The sequence below is a fragment of the Theropithecus gelada genome, chromosome 7b (assembly GCF_003255815.1).
Source record: "Theropithecus gelada isolate Dixy chromosome 7b, Tgel_1.0, whole genome shotgun sequence".
In the NCBI taxonomy this organism is placed as follows: Eukaryota; Metazoa; Chordata; class Mammalia; order Primates; family Cercopithecidae; genus Theropithecus; species Theropithecus gelada.
This window is the reverse complement of record NC_037675.1, coordinates 34,973,236-34,998,131: the sequence shown is the minus strand read 5'-3', so window position 1 is coordinate 34,998,131 and position 24,896 is coordinate 34,973,236.

The following is a 24,896-nucleotide window of genomic DNA, read 5'->3' as shown; positions in this document are numbered from 1 at the left end:
CTTCCAGATGGGGATGAATCAGGGTTTGGATGGGACCTGAGTTTGCACAATGGTGGGGACTCAGTTTAAGAAAAAGAATACAAAATTATAAATACAAAATTAGGCACAAAGATAAGTATTTATTCAGAATGAGAAAATAATTGATAATAATTACAAAATTTTAAAAGTTAACAGCAAATACCACAAACATCACAAAATCTAGAAAATCACATTAATTTAAAAAACTATCCTTAAAGTACTTTTTCCCCTAAATTTTTGACTTCATAGTCGTTAATCACTTCTTCATATGACAATGATTTTATAATATTTTTCATAGAATAAACAAAAGGGTGATTTAGTATTTTCTCCCATATGGTTATTTAAACTTAAAAATGGATAATTAAGAAGTTTCTTTCAGCATCACAATTATTGGTAGTGCCATGAAATTTGTTTAAGATTGTTGTCAAATCTGGGGAAGCAATTGTTGTCAAAGCTGGGAAAGCTATGAGGTTTCTTTCTACATGAGTTGTAAAATTCTGAAGAGTTTTCCATAAACTAGCTTTTGGCTTCATACATTTCAAATCTCTTTCTCCTCCACTAAAGACATGTATTCAGTGCCGAGTTCTATAGGATCTATTCATACTGCAATACAGCCTCTGGCTGTGCACTTTTGTGTCAGGACATCTAATGCAGGAGATGGGCAGGGAGTGGGTGGTCCTGAACAGGCCAGTAACTAGAGTGGGAGAGGGACAGATGAAGATATGTCTTCAGGTAGGTAAAGTTGTAGAGGAGATGGCAGGAAGATGAGGAAGTTCCAGGTAATGACTTCAAATTTTACTACAAGATAAAGTTAGTTAGGAGAGGAAGAGAGATTAGAGGTAGAGTTGCCAGATATAGCAAATATAAATACAGGACATGGTCAATATTGCATAGGACATACTTACACTAAAGATTATTTATTACTTATCTGAAATTCACATTTAACTGGGTGTCCCATATTTTGTTTCACAATTGTAGATGGGACCTTGAAGAGAAAACAGAAGCTCTGGCATAGTCATTGAGAGAATAAAAGAGCTAATCAAAGATTAGTATCATGAAGGCCTACGTAAGAGTAGAAATCAGAAAACTCAGGGCAGGTGGGAGTGTTTCTCCAATGAAGCTTAGATGTTCAGGTGGCTTGACATTAACATAGCCTGTGATTACAGAAACAAGATTTAAAATATATGATCAGGCTGGGCGTAGTAGCTTACACTTGTAATTCCAACACTTTGGAAAGCTGAGGCGGGAGGATTGCTTGAGTCCAGGAGTTTGAGACCAGCCTGGACAATATAGTGAGAATCTATCTCTACAAAAATTTTCAAAAATAGCCAAGTGTGGTAGTGTGTGCCTGTAGTCCCGAGGTGGGAGGATCGCTTGAGCCTGGGAGGTGGAGGTTGTAGTGAGCTGAGGTCGAGCCACTGCGTTCCAGCCTGCCCTGTTTTAAAACAACAACAACAACCACAGCAATATAAATAAATAAGAAAACAAATAAAATAAATGATTGAAGATATGATTCAACTACGTTTCTCTTCTTTTTATTCTTACCATTTATTCTTACAATTTGACTTTCAAGAAAACCAAGGCAGAAATTTTAAAAAGAAAGATGTACTGATTATGGATTGGAATCCAAATCACAGAATATGTTAACATAAGAATATTTTATTCTACACTATTCAAATATGCCATAATATATTCACCCAAAGCAATAAATCCCATGCTGCACAAGCAAATTATAAACAAATGATAGAAGCTGAAGTTTTCTCTCAAAAGAGGCTAAAGAACAGATAATTTAGAAAGAACAGATTTTATTGGAACGTCAATAGTTTTCATGACACAGATACTTAAACTACTCATTTCAACATACCCATATGAAGAAAATTATGAAAAGGTTTTTTTTTTTTAAGAAAAGATAATTTGACAGATGGAGTCTTTTTATGGGATCAGTAGAAGTGATAAAATTGAATAAATTACCAAGATTTTATCTCCATTTCTGTAATTCTCCCTAAAGATTTAGAGATGGCAGATTGAATCAACTGGAAAATAAATTTGCAAGTTTATAACATTTCTAAAACAGGAATTAGACACAAACTTCTGACTTTTTTCATGAGTGGTTTGCCTTGAGGAAACCTGCTCTTACGGGATTCCACATTTCCTAACTAAGTATCAAGGTTCATCAAATGGGCATGCACCACATAAGTTACACAAATATAGGTTCTGTGAATGGTTTACTGTTTATTATTACCATTAGTGTCAAAGAACACATAAAAATAATTGTGAGCTAAAAAACATTTGGAGCAACTCAAAATCTACTTGCTCCAAATGATTCGTTTATGATCAGGCTAGATTAGATTGCAAATAAAATCAAGCCATGGCCTTTTGGTTCACAACATAAATGACTTTTACGCTTCTTAAGTTGTGTGATCTTATCACAGAGATAGCAGTTGTGCCTACTTCTAGGAGAAGGTGCAGAAAGACATCGCTTGGGTACTGCTGGGATGTTTTATGGACAGAACATATGTATATTACTTTAGGAGAAGCACCAGCAGACCAGATGTATCTCCTTCTACAGAATCTTAGCATTGCTTGAAAATTCAGCAGCTCTTTCCTAAGCCATAAAATGAATGGAAAAAGGCAGTGGAAAGTAAAGTTTTCATAGAACCATAGGAGACAGGGTCTGGGAGAATCCGTCAAGTCCTGTGTCCCTCAATAGGAGAAGATCCTGAGACCCAGAGAGGGGAAGTGATTTGCTCCAAGTCTCGCATACTCACCAACTGAGAGTCAGAACTGGGGTCATGTTGGCAAATAGTGAATAAAAGAAGTCTTAAATTCAAAGCCTTAGAAAGTAGAAACTTTTGGCCGGGTATGGTGGCTCATGCCTGTAATCCCAGCACTTTTGGAGGCTGAGGCGGGTGGATCACCTAAGGTCAGGAGTTCGAGACCAGCCTGACCAACATGGAGAAACCCTGTCTCTACCAAAAATACAAAAAAAAAAAAAAAAAAAAAAAAATTAGCCGGGTGTGGTGGTGCATCCCTGTAATCCCAGCTACTTGGGAGGCTGAGGCAGGAGAATCACTTGAACCCGGGAGGCAGAGGCTGCAGTGAGCCGAGATCATGCCATTGCACTCGAGCCTGGGCAACAAGAGCAAAAGTCTGTCTCAAAAAGAAAAAAAAAGAAAGTAGAAACTTTTTCAAGGCCCTAGCGTAGGTCAGATCTCGACTGGGTTTTGGTACTCTAAATTCAGGATTTTCATAGGAAATATTCATTATGTTCTGTATTTTTTTCTTTTTGTTTGACCTTGTTCTGTAATAACAATTTTGTACTTGTTTTTTAATGTACCCATTAATAAGAAGAATAGATGGTAAGCAAGGAGTAAAATGAATTAACTGTCATGTGGAACGAATTTTCAGATTTTTTTTAAAAGCAGAAAATCAACTCCTGTTTGTTGATATTTTGGGCTGCTTACCCCTCCTCCCCATTTGCTAATGTTTTCCTTTGCTCGTGTATGCAAAAAATTGTAAAACATAAACAGTGAGCAAATCATAAAACGTAGGATTCCTTATGCTTGTGTATCTAATTGTACTAAATGTGTCATAGGCAGGACAACTCCCATCTCCCACAAAATCCAGGGTGGATTATTTATTTATTTATTTATTTATTTATTTATTTATTTATTTATTTATTTTTTGAGACAGAGTCTCGCTCAGTCGCCCAGGCTGGAGTGAGTGGCTCAATCTCGGCTCACTGCAAGCTCCGTGTCCCGGGTTCCCGCCATTCTCCTACCTCAGCCTCCCAAGCAGCTGGGACTACAGGCACTGCCACCGCGCTCGGGTAATTTTTGTGTTTTTAGCAGAGACGGGGTTTCACCGTGTTAGCCAGGATGGTCTCGATCTCCTGACCTCGTGATCCGCCCGCCTCAGCCTCCCAAAGTGCTGGGATTACAGGCGTGAGCCACCGCGCCCGGCCTGGGGTGGATGTTTAAAAAGCATTTTAGGACTTGTTTTCTTATTGGGCATCTCCCAGTTTTTAAGGTGTTCCTGTGCTAGAGATCTCGTGGATGTTTTCTTTATTTTTATGCCTCCTTGTACCCACTCTATTGCATCCTGCCTTAGTGATTCCATCCATAATTGTGACTTTAACTTATCTGTAGGGAAGGCTTCCAAATCAGTTTCCTATCCTGATTCCTTAGGGCATTCTTTACCCTCACCGTACCTAGATCTCAACTGTTAAGAGGAAACCATACTGTCTGTAATTAGCAATTTTGCAAAAACAGCCTGTAAATGCATATTAGCATCACCTGATTATTGAGCGCCTAGTGGATCCATATCTCTGCACCTGGATACAACACAGGAGGGAAATGATGTGGTTCCTGTCCTCAGAAACTCCTGGTCAAAGAAGGTTCCTGTGTCAGATATGTGCAAGATGTGAAAGCCATAGATATAAACAGGTGTCACTGAAAATAGAAAGATATTTCCATGTAAACAGTATACAAACTTGGCCTTCAGTGGTATCGGTGGAGCCAAGAATAAACCATTGGCAGTACTATCACATGGGGGAGGATAATGGAAAGAAAGAAAGTATATTTAAGAAGAGAAAATGAGGGAAACCACAAGGAAAGACGAATGCAGGGGCATACACATCACAGAAAATCTCGGAATCTTGGTAAGCTTAGACTGGAAATAGATGTCAACTAGTCAAACCCCCAAGTAATGCTTGAGTTCCTCTACAGTGTTTCCACACAGGTGTGTTTTACACTGCTGCCTGACAAGTTTCAGGGACAGGAAATAAGCTGACAAATACACCTGGAGCCCACTCCACACTGGACTGTGATAATTATTGGAATGTTCATCTAAAAGTTACATAGAACCTAAAATTGCCTTAACGTCATTTTTTCCCCCCCATTGATTTTGGTTTCTCTCTGGGGTCCAAAAGCTAGCTCATGTCTGTCCCTGGCTTTCAAACCTCCCAGCTTGGGCCTGGTGTGACTCGCTGCTTCATTGTGTATTGTGCTCTCCAGGGCTCCTTCAGTTCCCCAAACACACCCAGCACATTCTTGCCCCAGAGCCTCCTGACTAGAGCACTTGTCTCCTGCCTGTGGCGTGAAATTTAGGTTTTCACTCAAATGCTACCTTTTCAGAGGAGCCTTCATTGACCACCAAAGCTAAAATAAGCCCACTCCTGGAATGCTAAATTTAATGACATTAAAAAAAATATATGTATGGCAAACGCCCTATAAGCCAACTCAAAAGACCAGTGAAAGTCTAGGGAAAATACTTCAAACTCACATAATAGGCAAAGGACTAAATTCCCTAAAATATAAAGGATTTCTGCAAATCAGTAAGAAAAAAATTAAATAACCCAATAGAGAAAAACCCGGCAAAGGGTATGAATGGATCATCAAAACAAGAACATCAAGAAGAACCTTACATATGCGGCTCAGACATAAGGAAAAGTGCTCAGACTCACTGATGGTGAAAAACAAAGGGGAGAGAAATAATTTTTTTAACCTGTCGAAGTGACAAAGATAAAACAACATTGATAATAACGTTGTATCAACAAGGGTGTGGGAAACAGCTTCCCTCATATTATGCTGATGGGACTATAAACTGGAACAATTTCTTTTCTTTTTTTCGAGACGGAGTCTCACTCTGTCTCCCAGGCTGGAGTGCAGTGGGGCGATCTGGGCTCACTGCAAGCTCTGCCTCCCGAGTTCACGCCAGTCTCCTGCCTCAGCCTCCCGAGTAGCTGGGACTACAGGCGCCCGCCACCACAACTGGCTAATTTTTTTTTGTATTTTTAGTAGAGACGGGGTTTTACCGTGTTAGTCAGGATGGTGTCAATCTCCTGACCTCGTGATCCACCGGCCTTGACCTCCCAAAGTGCTTGGGATTACAGGCGTGAGCCACCGCGCCCGGCCTTAAACTGGAACAATTTCTATAGAGAGTGATTTAGTAATATTTACCAAAATTAGAAATACACAAACCCTTTAACGCAGTGATTTCACTTCTAAAATTTGCCTTTCAGATATGCTTCTAAGTATGGGAATTGATGTATGTACCAAAGTACTCATGGCAGCCTTGGATGTACAGTAATAGCAAGAAACTGGAAACAATATACAGATCTATCAGTGGGGGTGGGCAAGTAAATTATAGTGTATTTACATGATTAAACATCATGCCATTACTAAAACGAATGATGCAGATCTGTATGTGGCCCTGAAGTGCTCTGAATGAGTTTTATGTCGACTATAGGCATTTATTGTATTTATCTTCTTTTTAATTTTTAATTAAGTTTTTTTTTTTTTTTTTTAACTTTTGTGGGTAAATAGTACACAGTGGAGTACTATTCAGCCATAAACAAGAATGAGATCCTGTCATTTGCAACACCATGGATGGAACTGGACGTCATTAAGTATGTAGGTGTATATATTTACAGGGTACATAAGATATTTTGATGTAGTCATACAATGTATAATAATAAACATAACATAAGGGTAAATGGGGTATCCATCACCCCAAGCATTTATACTTTCTTTGTGTTACAAACAATTATAGTCTTTTAGCTATTTTAAAATCTACAATAAGCTATTGTTGACTGCAGTCACCCTGTTGTGCTATGAAATTACTAGCTCTTGTTCGTTCTTCTAACTATATTTTTGTACTCACTAACCATTCTGACTCTCCCTACCCCACTCTACTCTCTATCTCCATGAGTTCAATTGTTTTTTAATTTTTTTTGTTTAGTTCCCACGAATAAGTGAGAACATAAAAAGTTTGTTATTCTGTGCCTGGCTTATTTCACTTAACATAAGGAGTTCCAGTTCCATACATGTTGTCGAAAATGATGGGCTCTCATTCTTTATGACTGAATAGTACTCCATTATGTACCACATTTACTTTATCCATTCAACCGTAGGCAACACTTAGGTTGCTTCCAAACCCGGCTATTGTGAATAGTGCTTCAATAAATTTGGGGGTGTAGATATCCCTTAATATACTGATTTCCTTTCTTTTGGGTATATACCTAACAATGAGATTGCTGGATCCTATAGTAGTTCTATTTTTAGTTTTCTGAGGAAAATTAAACTGTTTAACTAAAACTAAAAAGAAAACTGAACTGTTTCAAACTGTTCTCCATAGTGGTTATTCTAATTTACATTCCCACCAACAGTGTACAAGGTTTCCTTTTACTCCACATCTTCACCAGCATTCATCATTGTCTACCTTTTGCATGAAAGCCATTCTAACTGGGGTGAGATGATATCTCATTGTAGTTTGGATTTGCATTTCTCTGATGGTCAGTGATGTTGAGCACCTTTTCATATACCTGTTTGGCATTTGTAAATCTTCTTTTGACAAATGTCTATTCAGATATTTTCCCCATTTTTAAATCTGATTTTTGGTTTTTCCCTATAGAGTTATTTGAGAGCCTTATATATTCCAGTTATTAATCCCTTGTCAAATGGATACTTTGCAAATGTTTTCTCCCATTCTGTGGGTTGTCTCTTTGCTTTGTTGATTGTTTCCTTTGCTGTGCAGAAGTTTTTTAACTTGGTGTAATCCCATTTGTCCAGTTTTGCTTTGTTTGCCTGTGCTTGTGGGGTATTACTTAAGAAATCTTCACTCAGTCCAATGTCTTGGAGAGTTTCCCCAATGTTGTTTTGAATAGTTTCATAGTTTAAAGTCTTAGATTTAATTATTTAATCCATTTTGATTTGATTTTGGATATGGCAAAAGATGGGGGCTAGCTTTATTCTTCAGCATATGGATATCCAGTTTTTCAGCACTGCTGATTGAGAGACTGTCTTTTCCCTGATGTATGTTCTTGGCACCTTTGTTGAAAATGAGTTCACGGTAGATGTGTGAATTTGTTTCTGTGTTCTATATTGTGTTCCATTGGTCAGTGTCTGTTTTTATGCCAGTACCATGCTGTTTTGGTTACTATAGTTCTGTACTATAATTTGAAATCAGATAACGTGATTCCTCCAGTTTTGTTCTTTTTGCTTAGGATAGTTTTGGCTATTTTGGATCTTTTGTGGTTCCATATCAAGTTCAGGATTTTTTTTTTTCTATTTCTGTGAAGAATGTCATTTGCATTTAGATAGGGATTGTAATGTCTAGATTGCTTTGGTAGTATGAACATTTTAATAATATTGATTCTTCCAATCCATGAACATGAAATTTCTTCATTTCTGTGTGTCCTCTTTAATTTCTCACATCAATGTTTTATAATTTTTATAGAAATTGTATTTATTTTCTTAAAGTGGCTCCCTAAAATTGTATCAGTTTCAGGACCCACAAAGCTTGGATACACTCCTAACCTTAACACAACTGGGAGATAGATAATCTCCTATGAGTAACAGAGGCTCCATTGCACAGTGATAGGAGGGGGATATGGTAGTACTATTTTTAGTTTTCTAAGGAAAATTGATCTGTTTAACTAAAAAAGAGAACATGGGCAGTGGGGTGCAATAGAGAACAGGAATGGAACAAAACTGAGAGTTTGAAAAACGTACCACAGGTGATTATGATATGCTCCACCACTTTGAAATCCACTACTACTCTGTTCAATGCATGAGTCCCCAATCCTGCATAGCCCTCCACCCCATTCTCCTTAAGGCTTCAAAACCACTCTCACTTTCACATGAAGACTAAACGCTGCAGGTAAAGTTCAGGTGTCCTTCATCCATTTAATCACAACTCCCTGCCTTTATCAGCCTAGTTCTTCCAGCCCTTGAAGTGCCCCTAAGGAGCTCAGACTAGTGGATCCTAATTCCAGAGTCGTTTCCTCTCCCTGGGTTTTCTGATCTCTAATTTGAAATGCAGCTACTCTTCTTCATCTCATGTTTATCAAGAAGATAGCAATACGCTGAAGACATTCCCAGATCATTCTCTAAGCTCCTCAGTCTTCTTGGAGGCAAGCAGCCTCTAAACAGTTCTTATCTTTTAAAAATGGCGTGAGTATTCACTTTTTATGTGTTTCCTTTTTGCCAGTTGTCTGACAAAACTGATGCTGCTGCTGGGAAGGTTTGGAGAAATTTTGAGGAGGCCAAATGAGTAGTAAGCAGGCTAGCAGGAAGCGTCACAGTCACGTAAATCAAGAAGTGAAGTTATGCGGGGTTTTTTCAACCACAATTTTTTTAAAAAGCAAGGGAGGTGAGGCATGGAACATTTGAAAAATGGAGAGGCAGGCTTAAGAGTAGTGCCACTGTGTTTAGTAAGACATGATTCCATTTACTTTTCTAATTTTCCTTCTTTCCTTCTTTCCTTCCTTCTGATGAAACAAAAACTTCAACTCAGCTTGCCCAGGTGTGGTGGCTTACTCCTGTAATCCCAGCACTTTGGGGGGCCAAGGCGGTGGATCACCTGAAGCCAGGAGTTCCAGACCAGCCTGGCCTACATGGTGAAACCCCATCTCTACTAAAAATACAAAAATCAGCTGGGTGTGGTGGCACGTGCCTGTAATTCCAGCTACTTGGGAGGCTGAGGCAAGATAATTGCTTGAACCCGGGAGGTGGAGGTTGTGGTGAGCCAAGATCATGCCACTGCACTCCGGCCTGGGCAACAGAGCAAGACTCCGTCTCAAAACAAAACAAGACAAAACAAACTTCAGCCAAATGCAATTTAAAGACGTTTAATTGAGCAATGAACGATTTGCAAATCGGGAAGCCTTCCAAGCCAGAATAGACTCAGAGACTCCAGCACAGCCACGTGGTGGAAGAAGATTTGTGGACAAAAAAAGGAAAGTGACATACAGAAAATGGAAGTGAGGTACAGAAACAGCTGAATTGGTTACAGCTCAGTGTTTGCCTTCTTTGAACACAGTCAGAGCAGTTGGCTACATTTGATTGGCCAAAACTCAGTGATTGGCACAAGTGTAGGCTACAGTCTGTTTACACCTCTTCTTGTTAGATTATGATATACAGAAAAACCTTTAGGCCGAACTTAAATATGTAAGGAGACAGCTTTAGGCTAAATTTGTTTTAGTCCTTCCTTCCTTCCTCCCCGGCTCCCTTCCTTCTTTCCTTCCTTCCTGCCTGCTTGCTTTCCTTCCTTCCTTCCCCTTCCTGACTTACCTTTAATGAATAAAAATACCTAAAAATATTTTATACAAGTTTCTTTTGTTATTAATATGATTTTGTGGTGTTTCTGAGGCTCTGCCTTCATCTGATTTGCCTTCAGACTTATAAAATGAAGGCACCTTCAGGGGGTGCCCACACTAAAGATTCCAATTCAAATCCACAATGATTTGGGAGAAAGTGGTTTATTCCTTTAAAATTGAATTCCACCTTGAATATAGTTATATTGAGCGTGAACAAAAGAAATATGGCAGAAACCAGCCACTCCTGATCAGTCAAAGAATTTTGTCAGACCCGTCAACCTCCATCACCCTCTGCAGCCCCCTCCACTTTTTTTCCCAATCGTCTTCCCTCTTCATCTGTGGGGTGTTGGTTCCAGGACCCCTGCAGATACCAAACTCTGAGGATGCTCAGGTCCCTGTGATATGGTTTGGCTGTGTCCCCACTCAAATTTCATCTTGAATTGTAATCCCCATTATCTTCACATAATGTGGGAGGGACACAGTGGAAGGTAAGTGATTCATGGGGGCAGTTTTCCCCATGCTGGTCTTGTGATAGTGAGTGATTTCTCATGAGATCCGATGGTTTTAGAAAGGTCTGGCATTTCCCCTGCTGGCACTCATTTTGTCTCCTGCTGCCCTGTGAAGGGGTGTCTTCTGCCATGATTTTAAATGTCTTGATCCCTCCCCAGGCGTGTGGAACTGTGAGTCAATTAAACCTCTTTTCTTTTTCTTTCTTTCTTTTTTTTTTTTGAGATGGAGTCTCAGTCTATCGCCCAGGCCAGAGTGCAGGGGCACGATTTCAACTCACTGCAACCTCCGCCTGCCCTGTTCAAGCAATTCTCGTGCCTCAGCCTCCCTAGTAGCTGGGACTACAGGCACATGCTACCATACCTGGCTAATTTTTGTATTTTTAGTAGAGACGAGGTTTCACTATGTTGGCCGGGCTCTTGAACTCCTGACCTCAGGTGATATGCCGTCCTCGGCCTCCCAAAGTGCTGGGATTACAGGTGTGAGCCATCACGCCTGGCTAAACTTCTTTTCTTTACAAATTATGCAGACTCGGGTATTTATTCATAGCAGCATGAGAATAGACTAATACACCCTGTTATAAAATCATGTAGGATTTGCATATAATTGTGAAAGGAAAATATATCTCAGGACTCCAAAATCACTAAGCCAAATGAAGTCAGGCAAACCTGCCTCTCATTTTATTCCTAAATAAGATAGCTACAAAGATAAAAAAGCTACACACCTCCCTCACAATTTCTTCACAAGGAAATTCCTTGTGGGCGTCAAGTTCTTTTCCCTAAAATGGTTCTGTTGAATTTTACCCTGGCAATATAAATTGATAATTTATCTTAACAGGCACAGACAAAGGATAGAACTAAAAAGTCATTTCTCTGCTCACCCAATATCTGCATATCTGATTGATTCCTCCTCCCTATTGTTTATGTAAAAATGCAGATTCACTGAGCCAGACTAAGGCATAAGTGACTATTCTGCCACCCCCCTCTCAAATGTAAATTGCATATTCAGTGCAAGGCTGACCAAAGACTCAAAAGACTGCAACCATTTGTCCCTTATCTACCTATGACCTAGAAGCCCTCACTTTGAGATGTCCCGTCTTTTTAGACCGGACCAATATACATCTCACACATGCTGATTGATGGCTCATGTCTTCCTAAAATGTATACAACCAAGCTGTGTCCCCACCACCTTGGGCACATGTCCTCAGGACCTCCTGAGGCTGTCACGGGCATGTCTTTAACCTTGGCAGAGTAAATTTTCTAAATTGATTGAGACCTGTCTCAGATACTTTTGGGTTCACATAACCTACGCACATCCTGCTGTACACTTTAAGTCACCTCTAGCTTACTTATAACACCTAATATAAAGTGAATGCTATGTATATAGTTGTTGTGTTGTTTTGGGAATGATGACAAGAAAAAAGCCTGCATATGTTCAGGACAGTAGCAACCATCGCAGGTGTAACTACATTTTTGACCTGTGATCAGTCGAATCTGAGGATGTGGAACCCACAGGTATGGAGGGCCAACTGTACTGGCAGAAAAAAGTAGAGGCAGAATGGGGTGCCAGCTACCAGAAAGGCGGTCGACTCAAGTTAGAGAAAAGAGGCTGCGTTGCTGGGGATCACACTAAAGGGGCACGGGCCTGCCTCCCATCAGGACTCAGTGCTCGAGCAGGGAAGCCCACACAGGTAGGTGCATCCGCCAAGCCCAGAAGGCTGTGCGCTCTGCCATGAGGACCTTGGAACAGGGGCATAGTGTGGGTTGGGGTGGGGTTGGGGTGGCAAGGAGTAGTCTCAGCACCAGCCCCCAGGGTTTTCACGAGCTTGTCACCATGAGGAGCTGAAGAACGAGTACCAGCAGCCACGGTGTGTTCCTTGTGGCTCTGAGGGCTTACAGAGGCTCTAGGGGGCTTTTCAAGACATCTGGTACCTGAATGGGATACCAAAGTTTCAGAGGCTTTTCCTAAGGCCTAAAGTCAGCAGAAACACTGTCAAAGGCCTCTAAAATAAGAGGGCTAATCAATGGGAAGACTCAAAAGGTATTTGTGGCATAATAAGAAATAAATTCTTATAGAACGCCAAAAAAAAGTTGCTTAGTTATATCAAGTAAAAAGAAAAAATATGTATATTTGATCCTTGTCCTCAGTACCTATCATAGGCTCCTAAAACCCTTGGAATTTCCTGATAAGAGCATCTTTTGTTATTCATAAGAAGCCCCTTTGATCATACCTGAGATGAGATAAGTCAGGGTGGGGCCAGTCACCAGAAAGACCAAGTGTGGAGAGGATTAGAGAGTAGGATATTTCAGCCCCACCCTCCAGCTTCCTGGAAGGGGAGAGGGGCGATGGAGATTAAGCTCTGTAGAAACGCTTGAACAATCCTCAATGAGCTTCCGGGTCACTGAACATGCATAGGTGCTGGGAGGGTGGTGTTCCTGGAGAGCACTTGGGAACTCGGTAGCACCTCCCCCATACCCTGCCCCCTCCACCTCTTCCTCTGGCTATTCACAAAGTGTGCTTCATTGAGTTCTGTGAGCCATCCTAGCAAATTAGTCAAACCGGAGGAGTGGCTGGTGGGAACCCCGATTTATAGCCAGTTGATCAGAAGTATAGGTGACAACCAATTGCTTGCAAAGTGGGAGCAGTCCTGTGGGACTGCGCCCTATACTGAGAAGGGCTGGACACTGTGTGAAGGACTCTGAGAGCTCTTTCAAGAGAAAAATGAGCCCATGTTGTAGCTACATGAGGGTTGATCCCTTCAGGAGATTTGATGCTTATAGCTCTCACCCAACTCCAAGCCCCAGCAGCTAGCACCAAACCTTCATCCTGTTCTCTTTGCCTCTGTGGTGCCTGCCCCCAAATCCATTCTCTACACCGCGACCAATGCCACTTTTTAAACAATAAAAATGAAGTCCTGCATCCTCCACAACTGAAAAGTCTCCAACAGCTCCTAATCTCACTTCAGAAATAAATAAATAAGCAAGCCCAGGGCTCAGCAAATATTTTCTGTAATGGACCACATATTTTAGGTTTAGCCCGATACCGTGTCTACTGTACTGTTGTGCTGCAGCGATTGACTACACGAGAGTGAGGCCATAAAAGAAACAAAGTTTGAGGCAATCACTCTCAGGGTCATGCAAGTGAGAAAGTAGCCACAGACAACATGTGAAAGAACAGGCAAGGCTATTTCAAGGAAACTTTATTTGGCCCATGGCTGTATGCACCAAGCTCTCACGTCCATCTTTGCATTTGCTCTTCCCTCTTCCTGGATGCCCTTCTACAGATTTTTGCATGGATGACTCCAAGTGCTAGGTAACTCAGTAAACAGATTAGACATATATTTGGAGAATCAGCAGGGTCCTAAAACAAGAAAATAATTTTAAAAGAGTTTTTAGATATTACCATAGAAGTATTCAAGTAGTTGCCATTGGGAAGAAAGCAGAACTGTGTTGACCTTGTTTGCAACTTTTTTTTTTTTGAAATAGGGTCTCACTCTGTCACCCAGACTAGAGTGCAGTGGCGCGATTTTGGCTCACCACAACCTCTGCCTCCCAGACTCAAGTGATTCTCCTGCCTCAGCCTCCTGAGTAATTGGGATTACAGGGGCACGCCGCTATGCCTGGCTAATTTTTGTATTTTTGGTAGAGATGGGGTTTCTCTACCATGTTGGCCAGGCTGGTCTTAAACTCCTGAACTCAAATGATCCACCAGCCTTGGCCTCCCGAAGTTCTGGGATTACAGGTATGAGCCACCACGCACGGCTGTTTGCATTTATTTTAAGGCTTGGTTGATTATTTTTATTTTGAATTACTTGGGGTAGAAGAGAGAGAAGACCCTATAATATCATCATGTTTAAGACATCGAAAGTCTCTCTTTAAAAATAATTGTTTTAAACTTTTATTTTAGGTTTAGAGGTACATGTGAAAGTTTTTTTTACTTAGGTAAACACATGTCACAGGAATTTGTTGTACGTATTATGTCCTCACCCAGGTATTAAGCCCAGTACCCAGTAGTTGTCTTTTCTCCTCCTCTCCCTTCTCCCACACTCCCCCATCAAGTAGACCCCAGTGTCTGTTGTTTCCTTCTTGTGTTCATAAGTTCTTATCATTTAGCTCTCACATACAAGTGAGAACATGTGGTATTTGGTTTGCTGTTGCTGCATTAGTTTGCTAGGGATAATAGCCTTCAGCTCCAACCATGTTCCCACAAAAGACATTATCATGGTATATATGTATTCCATGGTATATACGTACCACACTTTCTTTATCCAATCTGTCATTGACGGGCAATTAGGTTGATTCCATGTCCTTGCTATTGTGAATAGTGTTGCAATGAACATTTGTGTGCATGTAAGACCTCTAAAGTCTCAATGTGGCCCTGCTGGCTCCTTCTGGTAACTCTGGCCTCACGGTAAGTGTTGCCTTCTCAGGCAAAGTTTTTCCCACTACAGACTTGGTGGTATCCCTCCACACCTATTGCATTTAGCTGTTTCACTTTCTCACAGCATTCAATCAAACTTGAAATTGTTGTGTTCATTCATGTACTTTCTTGTTTATTTATTTGTTTATTTGAGACGGAGTTTTGGTCTTGTTGCCCAGGCTGGAGTGCAATGTCACGATCTTGGCTTACTGCAACCTCCGCCTCCCAGGTTCAAGTGATTCTCCTGCCTTAGTCTCCCGAGTAGCTGGGATGACAGGCATGTGCCACCACGCCCGGCTAATTTTGTATTTTTAGTAGAGATGGGGTTTCTCCATGTTGGTAATTCTGGTCTCAAACTCCTGACCTCAGATAATCTGCCAGCCTTGGCCTCCCGAAGTGCTGGGATTATAGGCGTGAGCCACCATGCCCGGCCCCTTCCTTGTTTATTGTCTTTCTTTTGCATGTGGTTCTCAGAAGCACAGGGATCTTGTCTGTCTTCTTTGTGTGTGCATCTGGCACTGAGTACGGTGCCTGGCACATGGAAAGAATGAAAGAAAACATTTGTTGACTGAATGAATGGGACAGATGCCTAACTGAAGAACGCAACAGCTAAAACTGCTTCTAGAACTTGATCTGATTATAAGTGAAAATCTCTGGTTGTCCTTCACAGAGCCTTAAAAGTGACTTAGAAACTAGTTTAGAGAACTGCATCAACTTTACCTAATAGAGTTAAATCAATTTAGGTCAAAGCAAATTTGTCAACCGAAGAATTTGGATTTAGGCCAAATTACACTTGGTAGAAAATTTTGCTATGACATCTTCAGAAAATGCTTTCAGCTCTTTATTTATCTTTTATCCACTTGGTCTATTTTCCAAAAATGTTTATTTTCTAAATTCCTGCTTTTTAAGATTTTAATTAACTTGTGGCTTATTCTCTAGAGAAACAGCAATCGAAGCATCTAACAAATACAGAATGTACTGAAATTAAATCACATTTTCTTCATTTCCAGGCATGAATATGTAAAGAAATATGCAGAGCATTCATTCAGCATATAGTGAACAGCTGATTTGTGTCAGGCACTGTGTTGGGCACTGGAAATACTGTGGTGAACAGGTCCCTGCCCTCATACTCCTGTGGGAGAGAAACATAAAAAGATCCATTTAACCAAACAGACAAACAAAAATGTCATGTTTTAGTAGGGACTACATAGGAAATAAACAAGGAGCTGAGATGGACAATGCTGACATCCTATTAGGTTGGTGCAAAAGTAGTTGCTGTTTTAGCCATTACTTTCTTTTTTCTTTCCTTTTTTTTTTTTTTTTTTTTTTTTTTGAGACGGAGTCTTGCTCTGTCACCCAGGCTGGAGTGCTTGGCTCACTGCAACCTCTGCCTCCCGGGTGCACGCCATTCTCCTGTCTCAGCCTCCCAAGTACCTGGGACTACGGGCGCCTGCCATCAAGCCTGGCTAATTTTTTTGTATTTTTAGTAGAGACGGGGTTTCACCGTGTTAGCCAGGATGGTCTCAATCTCCTGACCTCGTGATCCACCTGCCTGGGCCTCCCAAAGTGCTGGGATTACAGGCGGGAGCCACCAAGCCCAGCTTCATTCTAGTATTTTTAAATAGAAGGAATTTAACATAAGAAATCAGTCTTAGAAGTGTTGGGAAGTTTGGAGGAACCAAAAGGGGAAGATGTGTTAACCTACAGATAAGTATCTGCAGAAAATCACTGCCACTTGAAAGGCAGGAGGAATACCAGGGAGGGGGTGATGTTATCAGAGCCCAGGAGTGTCTGGCATCTGACAGTGCAGGAAGCTACCGATGCTGCTGGAGCTGGCCACTGCCTGACACCTATGCGGCTGCTGGAACTGCTAAAGGCTACTGGAGCCCCTGCAGCTGCCAGTCACCGTGGCACCCCTTTCCAGAAGAGCCTAAAAACAAACAACAACAACAAGAAAAATGGGTCTCTCATTTCATGCATCTTCTCACCAGTGCTTCCCATTGGAGCATCTAACTGGGCCGGCTGGCAAGGGAATCTGGGAAATGTAGTTCACAGGATTTCAGCCACCTCCAGCAAAGCAGTGCACAGGATGCTGGGAATGGTACTTAGCTCAAATAAGCCAATGACCCATGGAGGAATGAAAGATTTGTTTTTAAGTAGCAAAACAATCCCATATCCTTAAAAAAGTTCTTTTTCTTTCTTTCTACAAAAGCAATATGTGCCCATTAGAAAAATATTAGAAAACATAAACAACAGAACATAAGAAGGTCCATATTCCCACTTACTCAGAAACAATCATTAATAACATCTTGGCACCTCTCTCTGTCTCACACACACGGACTCTTACCTTATATTCCATCTTATAACCCATTATACTAGATACATTCAATAAAACATTGGCTTTGTTTCATCTAGCTTCCAGTGTTATTTATGTTCTACCAACATTTTCCTATTATAAATTATAAATATTTTCCTATTAAAAATATATTTTATAAATATAAAAATTTCCTATCTAAATATATATATTAAGAAAGGAATTGTCGGGAAACAAATTTGCTATTTAAGGAAGCCATTTGTGAATGATACAATTGTAACCTCCAATTTGACTATTATGTGATTGTTTGCTTAGGTAAAAGACAAAAAACTATTTATTTTAACTATAAGGTAAAACGTCAGGTCTTATCCTGTTCATTTCCTTTTTGAGGAAGAAAAAACGCCATTAGCAGAATTTCTGAGCTGGAAATGAGCAGGCTAGAGGTGGAGAGGAGCTGCAGCTACAGTCTGCACTAGAACCACCCCGTTGCCCCATCTGGTTTCCATGGAGTCAGACTTCTGATGGGGAAGCTGGTCCTCTGGAATGTGCAGAATGCAAGACACCCGGGCAAAGTGTCTTTAAGGGCAGGGACTGTTTATTATGGCTATGGGGTGACCACAGATTTCTTTGGTGTTATCTGTTAGAATGCTTTTGAGTGCTAGTAGCTGAAAGCCACAACTTAATTTGGCTTTACAAATAAGGAAATGTATTATCTCACATAACTGGAAGTCCAGAGGTAGGAGAGGCTCCAGGGACAGTAAGATAGGCAGCTCAGTGATGTCACCTAGGTCCCAATTTCTTTCAGTACTCTGCTCTGCCTTCCTCCATGTTGGCTGCATCCTGAGACTGACTCCCTTCACGGGGATGTGATGGCTGCCAGAGGCCACTGGGCTGTCTGTTTCCCTTCTTCATGTGCAGCAAGAAAGAGAAAGAAAGGGAGAGACCTCTCCCTTTGTATCAATTCTCTTCAGTTCAAGCAGGCCAGTAGTTCTCAGCACTGTTGCACATTGAAGTCACCAAAGTGCTAAAGCTGTATTCATTACAGTCATGCTCTGCAAAATAACATTTTGGTCAACGACAAACCACATGTAGGATGGTGGTCCCATAAGATTATAATATAGTACTGTATTGTTACTCTACCTTTTCTCTGTTTAGATATATTTAGATACACAAGTACTATTGTGTTACAGTTGCCTACAGTATTCAGTACAGTAACATGCTGTACAGGTTGGTAGCCTAGGAGCATTAGGCCATACCACAGAGCCTGGGATATAGTGCGCTATGCCATCTAGGTTTGTGTAAGTGCACTCTATGATGTTCTCAACAACGAAATTGCTTAGTGATGCATTTCTCCAAACGTATCTCCTTTGTTAAGTAATGCATGACTGCACTTGTTTATTGCTATTATTTTATTTTTATTTTGTTTATTTAATAACGTAGTATGTAGCATTATTTATTTATTTGTTCTTTTCAAACTGCAGATACCTAAAGCTTTATCTTCAAAAACATTAATTTATTAATCTGGGGTGGGGTCCAGCTGAGAGTCATTTTTCAGAAGCTCCCAAGTGATTCTAGGGTACAACCAGGGTTTTCAATCACTGGATTTGGCTGGTGCAGGTCACCTGCCCACCTCTAGACCACTAACAGTTACCAGGGTAATGACATAAACTGATTGGCTTGGAATGGTGGGTCTCAAAATATGGTCTCAGGCCAGCGGAAGTAGCTCCTGGAAACTTGTCAGAAATGCAAATTATCAGGCCCCATCCCAGATCTACTGAATCAGACACTAGGGGTAAGGCATAGCACTTTGTGGTTTAACAAGCTGGCCAGGTGATTCTAACGGCCACTAGAGTTTGAGACCCACTGCCTTAGAGCAATCAGGCTCTTTCTCTGGAGGGAGGGAGAAGGTAAATATATGGCCAAAAGCAGAGAGGTCTGTCGGAACTGGGAAGTCCAGGGCCAGTGGAGCTTAGCACTGCCTACTCCCACTTCCAGGCCAGGAGCAGGAAAGGGCGGGATCAGCTACCTGAACCCCAGAGACCCCTGGCTGTAGAAAGAGGGCCCCACAGCAATGGTGCTACTGACCTTCAGCCACTGATATGAACTGTTAGGAAAGGAAGGAGGCACATTCTGTAGGTAACCACTCATTTTGACCCTGGGGATTTTGGGAACCGTTTCTGTAGGGCTAAAGGGCTACAAAGAATTTAGTATCACTTCCCTAAAAACCCTATAAACTTATTTCTACCTCTGCAAACTTCAACAGGATCTGGGAAAAGAAAAAGGCCACTACGTAAAAAACAAAGAAATCTGAACAAAATCAGGACTTTGGTTAACGATGTATCAGTATGGGTTCATAAAATATGACACATGTACTATACTAATGTCAGATGGTAACAACAGGGGAAGTGGGGTAGACAGGCACTCTGTGTATCAACCTTCCTGACTTGACTGTAAGTCTAAAAGTGTTCTAAAATAAAAAGTTTACTCCAAAAAAGATACAATGAACACTGTACAAAGACACAATTTGACAGTATTTTAATGATCTATGCAAAGACTTTTTAGACACTTTCAGCTTAAATGAGAGCTGAGTTGGAAAACATTAATGAACATTTCTGATACTGTCACACTTCCCAGAATCTGCACACGGCCAGAATGATCAAAGAGCAGATGAGAGAGGCTGAAACTTGTCTATGTGCTGAGAAACAAGAACTGATAGAGAAAGTAACTTTCTTTGCCATCCTCTTAGACCTGGGAAAGGGTAGGATAGCTCAACTCCTCAGAGAGAAAGGGACATAATCAGATCCTTCCTTCTCTAAACCCACTTTATACCAGTGAGCTCCAGACCATAAATTTACTACAGGCACTTTCTTCTTATTTCATCAGCTCCACTAAAATAAATTCACTCCTGCGTCCTGAGGGGTGGACCACACACTCCACCACACTGAGGGGCAGCTCATTACCAACTGTTCTCCACAGACCTGCGCATCACTAAATCTATGTTGATTCCTGGAAATCCTGGGCCATAATTGGAATGGAGCAGGGAGCAAAACCTAATTTGTAGTTTGGAAAATGACTCTTAACGTAGTGTACTATATAATTTACGGGAAGTTTTGCTTATCTCCCTTCTGCACCAAATATCAGTAAAGAAACCAATAATTAAACTAGTCATACAGGTGAAAGTGTTCTTTTTTTTTTTTTTTTTTTTTTTTTTGAGACGGAGTCTCGCTCTGTAGCCCAGGCTGGAGTGCAGTGGCCGGATCTCAGCTCACTGCAAGCTCCGCCTCCTGGGTTCAAGCCATTCTCCGGCCTCAGCCTCCCGAGTAGCTGGGACTATAGGCGCCCGCCACCTCGCCCGGCTAGTTTTTTGTATTTCTTAGTAGAGACGGGGTTTCACCGTGTTAGCCAGGATGGTCTCGATCTCCTGACCTCGTGATCCGCCCGTCTCGGCCTCCCAAAGTGCTGGGATTACAGGCTTGAGCCACCGCGCCCGGCCAAGTGTTCTAACTGGAGTTACAACAAGAAAGAGAGTACTTAAGGGCAGAAACATTTTTATGCCAGACAGGTGGCTCAAGATGATTCTCCCTCCGCACCCCCATGTTACTACCTTGGAATCTCTCAAATTTTGTCCTACATTGTTATACTCTTGCAGTGTGACCTTGGGCAAGTTCCTTAGCCTCTTTATTTCCCATTTTTGTCATCTTCACAATGGGGAAGAATAATAGTACCGATTTCTTGGTGGTGCTATAAGAATTAATTGAAGTAATGTTTGTAAACTTTTAGCACAGTACCAAGTGTTGCAAAAATGTTTAATGGATCAATAAATAAGATTGCCTTTGCTCACAATGAAGTCATGCAAAATAATGATAAACCTTCTGATGATATAGGATGGCAAAAACACACACAAAAAATATTCAGGTACCAGCTAGGAGGAAGAGAACCTCAGGTATGGCAGTACTTTGATGGAAAAGAAGATACGTAGACAGTTTTCATTAGAAATAAAAAACGACATGATGGAACCTTCCCATATTTCCGTTGGAAATGTAAAATGGTACACCTATTGTGAAAAACAGTTTGGTGGTTCCTAAAAAGTTAAACATTGGCCGGGTGCAGTAGCTCATGCCTGTAATCCCAGCACTTTGAGAGCCCAAGGTGGGTGGATCACTTGAGGTCAGGAGTTTGAGACCAGCCTAGCCAACAAGGTGAAAGTTCGTCTCTACTAAAAATACAAAAATTAGGTGGGCATGGTGGCAGGCACCTACCACCCAGCTACTTGGGAGGCTGAGGCAGGAGAATTGCTTGAACTCAGGAGGTGGAGGTTGCAGTAAACTGAGATGGCACCATTGCACTCGAGCCTGGGCAACAGGAGTGAAACTCTGTCTCAAAACAAACAACAAACAAACAAACAAACAAACAAACAATTGGCTGGGTGTGGTGGTAGGTGCCTGTAATCCCAGCTACTTGGGAGGCTGAGGCAGGAGAATCGCTTGAATCCAGGAGGTGGAGGTTGCAGTGAGCCGAGATTGCACCATTGCACTGTAGCCTGGGCGACAAGAGCAAACCTCCATTTCAAAAAAAAACAAAAAACAAAAAACAAAAAAAAGTTATAAAATTACCGTATGCCCCCAAAACTGTATGCCTAGTTATATTCCCCAAAGAATTGAAAACAGGTACTCAAAATACTTATGCATGCCTGTTAATAACAGCACTATTATAATAGCCAAAAAGTGGCAACAACCCAAATACTCATCAGTGGATGAGTGGATAAACAAATTGTGTTCTATCTACACAACGGAATTATCACTCAGCCATAAAAAGAAAGAAAGTCCTGGTAAATGGTACAAAACATCATGCTAAGTGAAAGAAGCCAGTCACAAAAGGTTGCAGATTATATGATTCCATAATTAGGAAATATCTAGAATGGGCAAATCCATAGAGAAAGCAGATTGGTGGTTGCTAGGGGCTTGGGAGAGGAGGCAATGGGGGAATAACTGCTTAATAGGTACAGTTTTCTTTTGGGGTGGTGAAAATGTTTTGGAATTAGAGAGAGGTGGTGGTTGCATAACATTGTGAATGTACTAAATGCTAATGAATTGTTCATTAAAACATCATAAATTTTATGCTTTGTGAATTTTACCTCATTAAAGTAAGAATACATACATACATACATAGGACAGTGTTATAGTTGAGAAGGCAGAAGCGTCCTATGCTTCCTCTTCCACTCAACTGAGACTCTTTGGTTTCCTCATCTGTAGGAAAATGAAGTCGAATTAGGTGACCACTAATATCCCTTCCAGTTCAAATTCAAAGGTAAGGAAACTCAACATTTTTCTTTCTCCTCTACTCCTCCACATGCTTGAAAATGACTGCATCTGTACTGCAGATGCACACTGGAAGACAATGTTGCTATAATTAAATTACAGGGAAATTAATTTGTTTTAGTTATTATGGAAAGGTATTTTAATATTCATTATTATGACACAAATTAGTGGACAAATAACTAAAGCAAATGCACTTTAACAATTAGCTTGGGTTTTCCCTCTCTGATGCTCAGATCCAGAGCCTGTGCCTGGCTCCAGCCTGTCTGTGTTCCTCCGTGCAATCACACACTATGATTTTTGCCAGTCACAGTATCTCTGATTCCTCTGCCAAATGCAGTGCTGGCAGCCCTGAGCTGATCGGGAGGTCCTTGATTGATTAATGAGTGCCCTTGCCAAGCAGGGATGGTGCCAAGGGACTGAATTCCTCTCTAAACTGCCCATGCTTTACAACCAATGTAATCTAGAACGGTTGTCACTAGAACTCGCTTAGACTATTGCTCTAGTTATAACTAGTTACAATTTTACTTTGAAGTCTTGGGTCAACATGTTCATTCTGGAAGGTGGGTGTATAATTTTCTGTATTTTATTGACCACCACCCCTCTACCAGTGATTGTAAGCTTCCATTCCTTTGTAAATTCCCTCCTTCTCATTCCTAGGAATATAAGATGTATCTACAAAAAACCTTCAGCTAGAAACATTTTAGCCAGTTACTAAGGATTATCTGTCACCTTCCCCCTTTTTGATTCTGTCCCTCTTCAGGGATATCTACTTCTGAGATTTACACAGTCCCCAAAGCTGCAAAACGCACAACCCAATGCCAACCAGGGTCTACATTCAGGCTGCCTTAGACCAGGTTTCTCCTGGTCACCCTGTTATCCAGAGTGCCCCTGGAGGAGATCACTGCAGGAGGCCAATCTGTTCCTTCTGTGCAGGGTTCAAGCAGAAGTGGAGACGAGGGCTTGCCTCCTTTTTGGTACTGCACTCCATTTCACTCCTTGCTGCAATTTTTTTTTTTTTTTTTTTTTTGAGGCCAATTTCACTTTTGTTGCCCAGGCTGGAGTGCAGTGCCATAATCTCAGCTCACTGCAAGCTCCACCTCCCGCGTTCAAGTGATTCTCCTGCCTCAGCCTCCTGAGTAGCTGGGAGTACAGATGCCTGCCACCACGCGTGGCTAATTTTTGTATTTTTAGTAGAGGCGGGGTTTCACCACGCTGGCTAGGCTGGTCTCCGACTCCTGACCTCAGGCGATCTGCCCGCCTCGGCCTCCCAAAGTGCTGGGATTACAGGCGTGAGCCACTGCGCCTGGCCTCTTGCTGCAATTTAACAGTCCTCCAGCTTTCACTTTACGTCTCTGGCTCCCACCACTCAAATGTCCACCGCTCAGACAGACAAAGCCGAGAGACAAATGCCCTGTAGAACTCCTAACTGCTCCCTCCACTGGCCTCTGTTTTGTGCTGGGTCAGGCTAATTTGCCTGACTCTTTTCCAGTGACTTCTCTTTGGGGAGGCTCCCAGCCCCTTTTGCAAATAGATCCTTCCAGATAAGCCCAGACATACTGAATCCCAAGTGGAGGCTGCTATGGCTCAGGGTTAGACATTGAGTTCCCAGTAACTATTTATTAGCCATGCACTATGTGCTAAACACTGGGGTTCCAAGGATGATGGTCTCCTCTCATCATGGAGCTGCCTTGGGAATTTAGACAAGAGCTCTTTGAGCAGTGATGGCCTATTCAAGCCTTTACCCCAAGGAGGGGTACCTCCTGCTCAAAGGTAATACCAAAGGTGCCAACTAATCACTGACTTGGCAGAGAACCTCTCTCAATATAACTAGACGTTTCATCAAAGTTTCTCAAGCACTCCACCATTGACTGCTCCCCCTCAACATCCCCCAGGTTATTACTCAACCACGTGCCTCTGTCTCCTTCTTTCCAACTTGTAGCAGTACCTTTCCTCTTCTACTCTTTGTTCTTGTCCTGGATGTCATTCCCTTTCTCCCCTCAGAGGCAGAGAGGAGAGGGCTGCTGGAGGAAGAAGAAAAGTGAAAAAGCTGTAGAAATTTGTTTCCACAATAAACAATATCTGAAAAGCCTGTACATTCTTTTCTTCAACTTAAATAAAGAACCTGAGTGTACACTAATATGAAGTAAAAAAGGTGCAAATAGGCCGGGCACAGTGGCTCACGCCTGTAATCCCAGCACTTTGGGAGGCCAAGTGGGCGGAT